The sequence below is a fragment of the Belonocnema kinseyi genome, chromosome 8 (assembly GCF_010883055.1).
Source record: "Belonocnema kinseyi isolate 2016_QV_RU_SX_M_011 chromosome 8, B_treatae_v1, whole genome shotgun sequence".
Taxonomy (NCBI): domain Eukaryota; kingdom Metazoa; phylum Arthropoda; class Insecta; order Hymenoptera; family Cynipidae; genus Belonocnema; species Belonocnema kinseyi.
Genome location: NC_046664.1, coordinates 122,940,480 through 122,951,744, shown reverse-complemented (window position 1 = coordinate 122,951,744; position 11,265 = coordinate 122,940,480). Strand labels below are relative to the sequence as shown.

Below are 11,265 nucleotides of genomic sequence, written 5' to 3'. Positions count from 1 at the left end.
TATTTAGTGCAAATTTATTATTTTTTCACATATTGTTTGCTAATTTGAGTACATAAACGTAATTTACTGCCGGTTATTGTCTTTTCCGAAGTTTGAGGCCGATATTTTCATTCTACAAAAAGTTCTTAGATTCGAAAAATTTCAATGTAGAAAGAAAATCTGCCAAAAAATATGGGAATATGGGAATATGGGAAAAATGACTGGGAATTTTTTTCTCTGATTAGAACGGCCACCCTGAAATTTTTTTTTTGTAGTGTTCAAGGTAACAAAAATCATCCAAACTTAAAAATAACAATATATATTCCTGCTAAATACAGGAATTCTCCATTCAATAATAAAACATTATTTTTTTGGATTCAACTAGATTAAAATTGATTTTTAAAAAGTTAAAAATTTTTTTATGTGAACCTAATTTAATATAAATGAGAGGTGGAAGACATAGTTATATTTTGTTAACGCACAATTTTCGTGTTGGATAATAACAGTTTGAAAGTCACAAAAGTGGCAAAATTCATGAAAGGTATAAGTAAAAAAAAAGTTTTGAATATATAAAATTATCATGTGGTATTTTAATTTAAACTAAATAAGTTGTAGGCAACAGATTAGTACTGTAGCGCGCATAATGTGTTGCTATTTTAAATAATTAAGTTTAGAATTAGGTTTTTTTGAATAAAATTAACAAAATTGAGTTTTTCAGTAAAAGAATTCATTAGTCATACAAAATATCTTGGACTACAAATGGTTAACATTTTGGCAACCACCCATATACTTACATTATTCTTTTTTATTCTGTAAATGATAAAAAATAAATATATGATAGCATAAAACAAAGTTATAACCTTTAAAAAGGCTTAAAAATACAATTATTACATTTTCTTGATAATTGAAAAAAATGTTACGCGTTTTAAAGCAAAATATTTAAGAAAAAAGAATTCAATAACATTTTGAAAAATTGTATTGATAATGCATTTCATTTGATAAAAGAACAGTTAAAAAATTGACCATTAAAAATTTTTTAAATAAAATAAATGAGAATGCAAAGAGGAAGGAAACAAATAATTTTTCATCCGATCACAGAATTCTTGTTTCTTCTGATTTCGAAGTATTTTTTTATATTTAAAAGAAAAATAAAGTACCGAGCACTTTTTTAAATACTAGGCAGTCTGATAAGTACCTGAAAATTCTAAGAGATGGCATTAGTATTCACTAATGTGAACCATTTTTGTCGAGCTTGATCCTTCAAATGACGCCTGTCAAAACTTCAGCCATTTATGTTTACGCATTTACAAGTTACAGCACTGAGAAGCGACTAACCTCCGAGTTTTTTTTGATGTGGAAAAATCTAAGTTTCGAGTTTTGATAAACACTACTATCTTCGCAAGAAAACGATATCCGAGACCAAGGCCAAGCTGGATAAGTATTACCCGGACTCTGCACCGTCGATTGGAACGATTCATGAGTGGTTTACCGAGTTTCGTTGTGGCCGTACGAGCACAGTTGATGCTGAACGATCTGGACGCCCAAAAGAGGTCATTACACCAGAAAATATCGAAACAATCCATGATATGATGTTGAATGATCCCAAAGTGAAATTGAGAGAGGTAGCTAATGCTGTAAGCATATCATTGGAACGTGTGGGCTATATCGTGCATTCAGTTTTGGGCATGAAGAAGCTCTGCGCGCGATGGGTGCCGCGTTTGCTCACAGTGGACCAAAAACGAATTCGTGTGAAAACTTCCCAGCAGAATTTGGCATTATTTTCGCGTAAGCTGACCGAGTTTTTGCGCCGATTCATAACCATGGATGAAACCTGGATCCACTACTACACTTCTGAGTCAACGCAACAGGCAAAACAGTTGGTTCCACCGGGCCAAAGTGCTCCGAAGCGTCCAAAAACGCAACAATGGGTCGGAAAGGTTATGGCCTCCGTATTTTGGGATGCACATGGCATAATATTCGTGGACTATCTTGAAAAAGGTAAAACCATAACCGGAGCATACTATTCATCATTATTGGACCGATTGAAAATCGAAATCGTCGAAAAACGACCGCATTTGAAGAAGAAAAAACCGCTTTATTATCACGACAATGCGCATGTTCATTCATGCTTAGTTGCACAAGCAAAATTGCATGAAATCGACTTCGAATTGGTTCCTCAGCCACCGTATTCACCAGACCTGGCCCCCAGCGACTATTACTTGTTCCCTAACCTGAAGAGATGGCTCACCTGTAAGCGTTTTTGCTCAAATGAGGAGCTCATAGCTGAAACTGAGGCGTATTTTGGAGACCTTCGGATCGAGTACTTTTCGGACGGTATCAAAAAGTTAGAAAATCGTTGGACTCGCTGTATCGACCTAAAAGGAGAGTATGTTGAAAAATAAAACCGACTTTGGCCAAAAAAACGTCTCCGTGTTTCATTTTTCAGTGACTTATCAGACTGCCTAGTAGGTAATATTTAAACTAGCGATCAATTTTTTCTACATATTTTCAATTATTTTTTTGAATTGTTATTTTAAATTGAAAACTGAGTTAAAATGTATTATATAATAACACAGACACAAAATTTGTGAAAATTTATATATAGGTTTTGAGGGTAGCTGAATACAAATCCAAGGTTGATTTGATCATATCTGGTTATCTGAAGGTCATCTGAGGTCATTCAAAGGTTGAATTCGGAAAAAATGTTTAAAAAAATTAATTTAGAATCATCTTTAGTTTTTCGTCTATATAGAAACTGGAAATATTAATTGATATTTATCAACATTAGCTGCTGTGAATTTCTTGAAAGTAAGGCAGTGTACTTTCTTATCAATATTAGCTGCTGTATATTTTTTGAAAGAGAAAGCTTTGTACCCATAAGAATGGTATATCTTTAAAAAAGAAGTGGGTTTTTTTGACCTAATATGGTAAAAAATACATTTTTTATAAATTTCCACATGTATTTGCGGTTATGAGTGAATGTTTGCGTGTATGCATGTGTGGATCTGCGGATGCATGGATGTGTGGATGTGCGAATGTCTAGATGTTTCGATGTATGTAATTGATTCTTTTTCACCTGTTGCCTCGACTATTCGTGTGACGATGACAACTGCTCCGTAAGGGGATGTGTAGAATGATTCGCTCATACGCTAGTCAGGGTACCGATGCCAGTGGAAGTGCACTGCCTTACAGGGGGTCGACAGGGTGTGAGGATGATGCCGTAATCTGTGCGTCGACGAGTTGACAATGTCCTCGTCAAAGACGAAAGGCCCTTTTGCTTAGCCCTGTAGAGGTAAAAGGGTCATCACCTCCAGGTCGGCGGACTCACCTGCAATCGGACCAGGATCCCTGTCGAGCGGGTTTATATATAAAAATATGGAAAATTTAAACAAACCTTCAACCTCATCTTCTAAACACGTGTGCCCGAAAGATGTTAACGCACTTTGCTTCATTTGTGGAACATTTATTCCGAACAAAAACGATCGACGATCGTTAAAGGAAAATTTCCGGAATATATAGAAAGAATGTTTTAATTCAGATATAGTTTCGGAAGATTGGGCTCCTGATAGTATTTGCAATATCTGCCGCAAAATGCTTTCTATTTGGAAAAAAACTAAAGACAATTCTAAATTGATGTTCATTAAACCCACAAAATGGAGTGAGCCATCCAACGAAGATGATTGCTATTTCTGTAAAACCGATATCCGTGGGACTGGTAAAAAAAAATTTACATAATTTTAAATACGCCCAGGTAGGATCAGTAAAAAAGCTGTTGAGAGAACTCAAACGATTGATAAGGTTGGAGTTGATAGTATAGAATATTTATCAATTGAATCTAAATATGATGATGATGATGACAAAGCATTAAGACCGATGATGAAAATAAAGATGAATATGAAAGCGATAGCAGTGAAAGCTCTGATGAAGTTTATAAATCAGGTGGAGTAAGCAATAGAATTGCTGAAAAATTTACGCCGTCCGAACTTAATTATCTCGTAAGAGATTTGAGACTACCTAAAGATGCTGCGGAACATTTAGCTTTAGTTTTAAAAAGTATAAATTTATTAGAAAAAGGTACGAAAGTATGGTTTTATAGAAAAAGAAATGAGAGTTTTAAGCAGTATTTCGAAGAAAAAGTCTTTGATGAAGAAAAATTAGTGTACTGTTCAAATGTTAAAGGACTGATGGTAGAACTTAAGCCAAATACTTATAAAGATGATGATTGGAAACTGTTTATTGACTCATCAAAAGGCAGCTTAAAAGCTGTAATACTTCATAACACAAATCAATATGGTCCAGAAATAAGGAGACTTTTACAAGATGATAAATTTCCAACGACAATGACAAAAATTCAAAGGGATGTATGGCTTAGTTTTAAGGAAGTTGTGAAAAACTTTTTAAAAAATAAAAGAAGTGAAAATTATAAAGTTATAGTAGCCGAAATGATTAAGAAATTTGGAAAAATGGGGTGCCTGATGTCATACAAATTGCACTTCCTGCATAATCACCTGGATCGATTCCCAGAGAATTGTGGCCATTACAGTGAAGAGCAAGGAGAGCGCTTCCATCAAGACATAAAATAAATGGAAAAGCGCTACCAAGGCAAATGGGATGTCGCTATGATGGCTGATTACTGCTGGTCACTGAAAAGAGAGTGTAAAACTACAGGCAAAAAGCGAAAAAAACCGTTACGTGGATCATTTGATAGTAAGAGAGTACGGTATGAGCGTAAAACATGAACACACGTTGATACAAAAAATATGTCCATCGTAATTTTTTATGAGGGATTGTTAATTTTTTATCTTATTATGAGCTTGTACGTGAATTGATGAAGGTCTATCAAACTTGATATATGGGTTGTTATTTTCATATTTCAGTGACCTTAACAATACTAGATATGGTCAAAATGACCCAGGATTTAGATTCTACGACTCTTAAAACTTATATATATAAATTTTTACAAATATTGTTGAGGTAATTTTGTTGGGTTGACCTTCAAATGACCTTGATCTGGAACTAATGAAGGTTAACCGACACCGGATTCAGCATGCTAAAAAACCTATGTCTGAATTTTTTCAGATTTTTTCGGCAATATTTTCTTCATTTCACCTTCAAATGACATTATTTTTTGTCATTGATGTTATTAAAGTATTCTTGTACTTGCAACTTTTCTTCACCATTTATTACCTTTGGATAGTTTTTAAGCGTTTCAAATATTTGAAAACAAAAAGCATTAAATTCCTTGTTAAATAAATAAAACTGACTACGCATTTTCATATATTTTAAATTATTGTTTAAGAAATGTTATTTTGCATTAAGAATTGAGTAAGAGAGTATGATGTGCAATAAAAGTGTTGGATAAATTGAAAACTGCGCATTTTATGGAGAATTTTTGTTTATTGTTCATTACTTTTAGATATTTTAAAACATTTTTAAATACATTAAAAAAAAATCTCGAGCCTTTATTGAAATAAGTAAAATTCAATTCTAACATTTTTCTAAATAAAAAATGGTACATTAAAGGTGAGTTCAACAACGTTTACTTTGAAGTTGGTTGAGGCTCACCATATGACCTCGTATGACCCTGCCTTGAAGTTCTTATCCGAGATTTTGTCACCGAGATCCAATTGCTTCGATAGTGAAGTCGGCGGAGTACGCGCTTAGGACACACTAGTTTGGGTAGTTTAGGTAGGGGTAAATCCTCGGCTAGTGCGATTTTTTAAAGCGTCTAGGCGTACGATTATATGTCTAAGTAAAAGTCTGCGCGAATTACGTGTTTTAATAATTTAAAAAATGAAGATTATATAATAATAATTTCGAGAACAAATTTTTTTCGTTGAGAAATAGTGTTCAGTTGAGGCACTAGTCTATTGCTCCGATACTACATATTCTTAGATTAAGAAAATATATTCTTGAAGTATATCAGAAATGATTTCTTGGAATTAAACTATGTTCTGCATTTGAATACATCTCTATATGAAGTAACAAAATAAAGTTTTCGAATAATAAAACGCGATATTCTATTTAAGAATACATTTTCTCAGATTAAGAAAATGTACACTTGTTCCAAATATGGTAGCAAGTATTTATTTGGAACACCCTCATATTCTATCGTCTCCATTCGTACCTGCGATTGACTTGAATCAAGTAACATTTACTTCATTCAAGAACAATTTTCGGGACCCCAAAGCTTTTTGGTATTAGCTCGATGCTGTTTTCACATGCCAGAGTAATATAGAATATCAGAGAAGGCTTTTATTTCAGCCACATCAGTACGGTATTGATAACTTTGGACTCCTCTGACCTATGTCATTATAATTGCACATTCATGTTCTATTTGCACGTTTATACATTCAACGATGACAACAATCATTTTATCATTGAAGAGAACTTTCAAAAATTGATTAATTGCCTCTAGATTAGCAGCTTCACCGATTGGGCCAGCAATGTTCTCAGGTGGGACAAGAATATGTCGATCTAAAAAAATGACAGATGAATATAATTTTCTAAAATAATATTTTTCGATCAATTCAACTTTCATTTTTATCAATTTCATAATTATTTTTTTAGACAGAATATTCATTTCAATTGTTTCCATAATTGGAAGTGAAAGGTTTCCAAAAGGAAAAAAATTCCGAGCGCAAACATCCGACCGTTACATTCAATCGTAAACAGTCACAGATACGTCATCTAGCATAACAAGGGTGCCGAAGAGGGGATCAAACATTTTCTGTTTCTTACCTGAACGTCGTCTTGTTTCTCTCGTGCTCCAAGCGTATCCATTTTTTCCTCTCAAAATAATTTCGGGCCTCCCACGCGCTTTGCTGAGATACAATCGTTTGCTATGCGAAACAGTTTCTAGCTCTTCTTCGAGCTCTTTTCCCAGCCTCTATTCGCTTTCGGACTCTTGATCACAGAACACAGAAATATTGTCCTCTTAACTATCGCTTGCTGGACCGACAAAAGTTTCTTTGTCATACTGCTCGTCGAGAAGTTGTTCTCTCAACGGCCGATTTCGTAAATTGTATGCCATCTACAGATGCGAAAACTATGAGATGATGCAAATAAAAAAAAAATCCGTCTACTTTTGATGATTAACTTACGTTAAAATTCGAGCAAATAGCTCGAATGAGATAAGAAAACACTGCTCCAAATCCACTAAAGCACTCACAAAGTGCACAATGGGTGTCAAGAACCCGACGATTTTTCAGCGTCTACTACGAACAGCTGCCAAACGTACACTAATACTTCGGCCCTCTTCCTAACCCAACTGACCTAAACTTTAGTTCTAAATTCACCACTCGATGGCGTCATATGTTCCATTTTCTTAAATTTGGTACTTTTTGTTAAAGGGAAAATAAGTCGCTGGGTCCTTGACACCCAGTATGCCCTTTAAGGGTTAATAAATATTAAATTCTCGAAATAACGCATTTACCGAAATATTAAAACCCTAGTTTTTAAAATCCAAAAATTTAGAATTTCTAATATTAGCGAATTCCCACAATGTGTAAAATCTCGAAACTATTGAATTTCACACATTTTTTTTTGTGTTTGTAATTTGAAATTTCTGAAATATTTTTCGGTATTTTTCTAGTTTGTTCATTATATTTTTGCTATTAATTTACATTCGACAATTTTATTTTTCGGGAAAATTATGTTATCCGTTATCATCAGTTCAAGAACCATGTAACAGCATAAAACTTCCGAAACAGTTCCGTAAAGTTAAGACACAAAGTTTTTGTTCACGAAGGAATAATTTAGCGAGGGCGAAACTCGCAGAATATCTCCCTCGCATTGCCTATGCAAGATATAAAGAGGCATTTTTTCCAATTTCCAAATATGTATTTTGGACCAAAATTCAAAAAATCACAATTTTGAATCAAACTTGAAATTTTTAATCTTGATTTGCATTTAAAAAATGTTATATAATTGATCAAGTTCCGTGAAACTTAGTACGAGGAGGTTTTTTGTGTAATAGATAGCGAACTTTGGGCCCAAAAGAAAGTTAATACGAGCGGGGTTTTCTAGACAAAAAAGGCGATTTTAAGGTAAAAATTCAGAAAGTTGACTCGAATTTTCAAAAAGTTATTAAATGTGTGGTCTGCAACTAACAGAACCTGCTCTTACATAAAAAATTCACCACTTTATTGACTCTTTAAAAATTTAAGGGACGTTTCTTAATTTAGAAATTTTGACCTTCAATTCAAATTTTGTACATCTAAAACCCCAATGGTTCCGTGTTTCATGGAAATGTACATATTTATTAGAAGTTTTAAAATTTGAGACCCCTTTTTAATTTTTGGATTGTAAACCCGAATTCGATTTCTTTGACTTGAAAACCCCCCACACACAGAGTTTCATGGAACCCAATCTATTTATTAGGATTTTTCGAAATTTAAGTCCACATTTTTTTAAAAAATTTTACCCAAAATTTATATTTTGAGAATTTAAGAATTTCCTCGCTTGTCATTCAAAGCAAAGCAAAGAAAAGCAAAGCAAAGCAAAGTAAAGTAAAGTAAAGTAAAGTAAAGTAAAGTTAATGTAAAGTTAAGTAAAATGCTTCATGTAAATTCAAAAATGTATTGTATTAAGAAATTGAGTTTGCTACTGAAATAAAAGAATGGCTACAGCGATTCTCAGAAGAACCTAGACTAGGTTATGCCTCACATGTTTTACTCTGGTGTAACTGATAATTTCATTAGTGAATAAGTCTAAAATCACTGATTAATCAGCGGAATGTGTAACCACTATTAGAATCATAGACATTTTTAAGACGATGAAAATTATGATTATTATTACTTCGTAGGAAGTAACAAGTAAAGCAAAAATGTATTTGTCCACTAAAAATGTAGGAAATTGTTTAATATTTAAAAAAAAAAGCTAGGAGGATTTTTGAATATAAGCGTTTCTATAGGTTTAGATACAGTTAGAGTTTATATGAGAGGCAAAAATATGTATTGAGGTTGCACAAAATATTTCGTGAAGTAATAACTGAATACGTACAAGTATACATAAAGTTTATAAGTTTTAAGTTATAAGTTTATTAAATAATTTTGGGCCTCAATACTGAAAATGTGCAAAGTGCCTTGTTCTAAATTTAAATATGTATTTTTCAAATTTTAAATTCAAAGTGTTCACAGTTGCAGTATTGGATAAGCTATACTTAGAAATTACTTTTAGAATAATGTTAATAAAGTTTATAGTAAGGAAAGAAAAGCATCTTAGGGACAAAAGTCGATAAACTACTCGTTTGTTCTAAAAATTGTTTATAACAATACACTCGACGCTATTTACCTTGCCGCGGATGGGACCGTAGGGGAGTCATTTTCCTGGAAACGATGTTCTCCCACTCTAGAGTCTAATCTTGATGAGTGGTGTTTGATGCGAATTGATTCGCACGCAACGTACGTTGCCGCGCGCGGATCAGTGTTTACAAACAGAGAAAGTTCGATTTTCAGAATAAATATTGTGGAAGTGATTATCTCACATTTGATTTCAAGAAATTGTGAGCACATCGTTCTCTCGCGGAATAAACTGAAAAATATGTTAGCATTTACGAATTATTGATAAACCTTTGATTAAATTTGCCATACTTGAGGTTATCCCATGTGACACAGAAATTATCATAAGACATAAATAATATGGTTTCAAATTCTTTTATAAGCCTCATTAAAAAAGCATATAATGACTTCTTGCATTTCTAAATTTCCTTAAAAGACCTAAACCATTAACGGTAACGTAAATAGCGAGCGGAACAGGTCTCGGATGCCGAGCCGTCGCGGTCGTGATGGGGGAAGAGCTCGAGCGAGATTTAGGGGAAGCGGCAAAATAAATGACGGCAAGGTAAGTACTATGACTGTACTAATTGTTAATTTACAACAAAATTTTATTTAGCAACTAAAATATTTATAATAAATCACAGAAGTTTTAAGACGAAAATTAATTATTTCTTACATCAAACTGATATACTGTAAACTTTTTTTAATGAAATGGTTGATCATAATTAAATACCATTCTTATATTCTTTTCAAGGTATCTTCCTTCATTTTGATCAATGTCGAATTTATTTAAGTTAATAATCTGTATAGTGATAAAAACTGATATTAAATAAAATTTGGAATATTTCATTGTATGCTTAAGTTTATCTTTGTGAATTCCAATCGAAAACGAGTTGTCTTTAAATATCAGTAATTTATTCAACGAAAAAAATAAAAGAGTTAAATTTTAGTTTTCGTAATATATTATCATTTTACCTATTTAAAAATGGCAAAGGGTAATCTATGAAGTTATATATTTATGTGTTTTACGTGTATTTTAGAAATGAAAATAATATTACTGATGATGTATTTTTAATGAAAAACATTATTTCTATGGAAAAAATCTTAAATATAATAGTAAACAGTTGACCTTTTTCGTTTTTATGCTTGAAGTCTATAATATAATTACTTGAAAAAAAATAATTTTGAAACAAATCAATATATTTGAAGATTGTTGACTTAGTCTCAAAATTAAAAAAAGTAGAGTTATGCAAAAAATTAAAAAAAAGAAGCTATGATTGATTAAAATTCAAACATTTTTGGAGAGTTCTTTTTTTTCTTTTAAATATTAGGCATTTGGAAGATTGACGCTTCTGTCTGTTTGAAAAAAACGACCGTAAGATGATCATAATCATTTTTATGTGATAACTTCGGCAGGGACAAGTATTACGGAAGGTTCCGTAAAACTACCCCGGCAACTATAGCGCTAGGACTAATATTACGGAATTTTCCGCAACCTTAACGCTGTACGACCCGGAAAAAAATGGAAGTGTTCGAACCACTTTTTTTTATAGCACTTCAATGGGCCAAACAACTGTGGGCTAATGTAATGTTTTTACTTTTGTATAATACGAGGGTAGTTCAATAAGACCTTAGAATGAAGTATAAAAACAATTTTTTTTTATTTTTCAACATAATCTCCTTGGTGCTCTATACACTTGGTCAATCGCTTTTCAAGTTTTTTTAATCTTTCAGAAAAATTCGTTTTCGGAAGTTCCTCAAAATAAGCACTTACAGAGGCAATGACGTCTTCGTTGTCTGGAAATCTCTGTCCACCGAGCCAATTTTTCAAGTTTGGAAATAAGAAAAAGTCACTGGGGGCTAAACCTGATGAATACGGTGGGTGTTCGACCAATTCGAATTTTACTTCTTCAATTTTAGCCATTGAAACGAAGCATGTGTGAACTCGGGCGTTGTCATGATGAAAGAGAATTTTTTTTCTCGCCAAATGTGGTCGTTTTTTTTAAAT

General features: G+C 32.8%; 1 long non-coding RNA gene across 1 annotated transcript; it reads right to left on the bottom strand.

Moving 5' to 3' along the window:
- Positions 1 to 6,294: 6,294 nt before the first annotated feature.
- Positions 6,295 to 7,202, bottom strand: LOC117179127. Its single transcript, XR_004467866.1, has 3 exons — positions 7,083 to 7,202; positions 6,721 to 7,012; positions 6,295 to 6,456 (listed from the first exon to the last, which is right to left on the bottom strand). It is a non-coding gene; the product is annotated as an uncharacterized LOC117179127 (long non-coding RNA).
- Between the last annotated feature and the right edge of the window lie 4,063 nt (positions 7,203 to 11,265).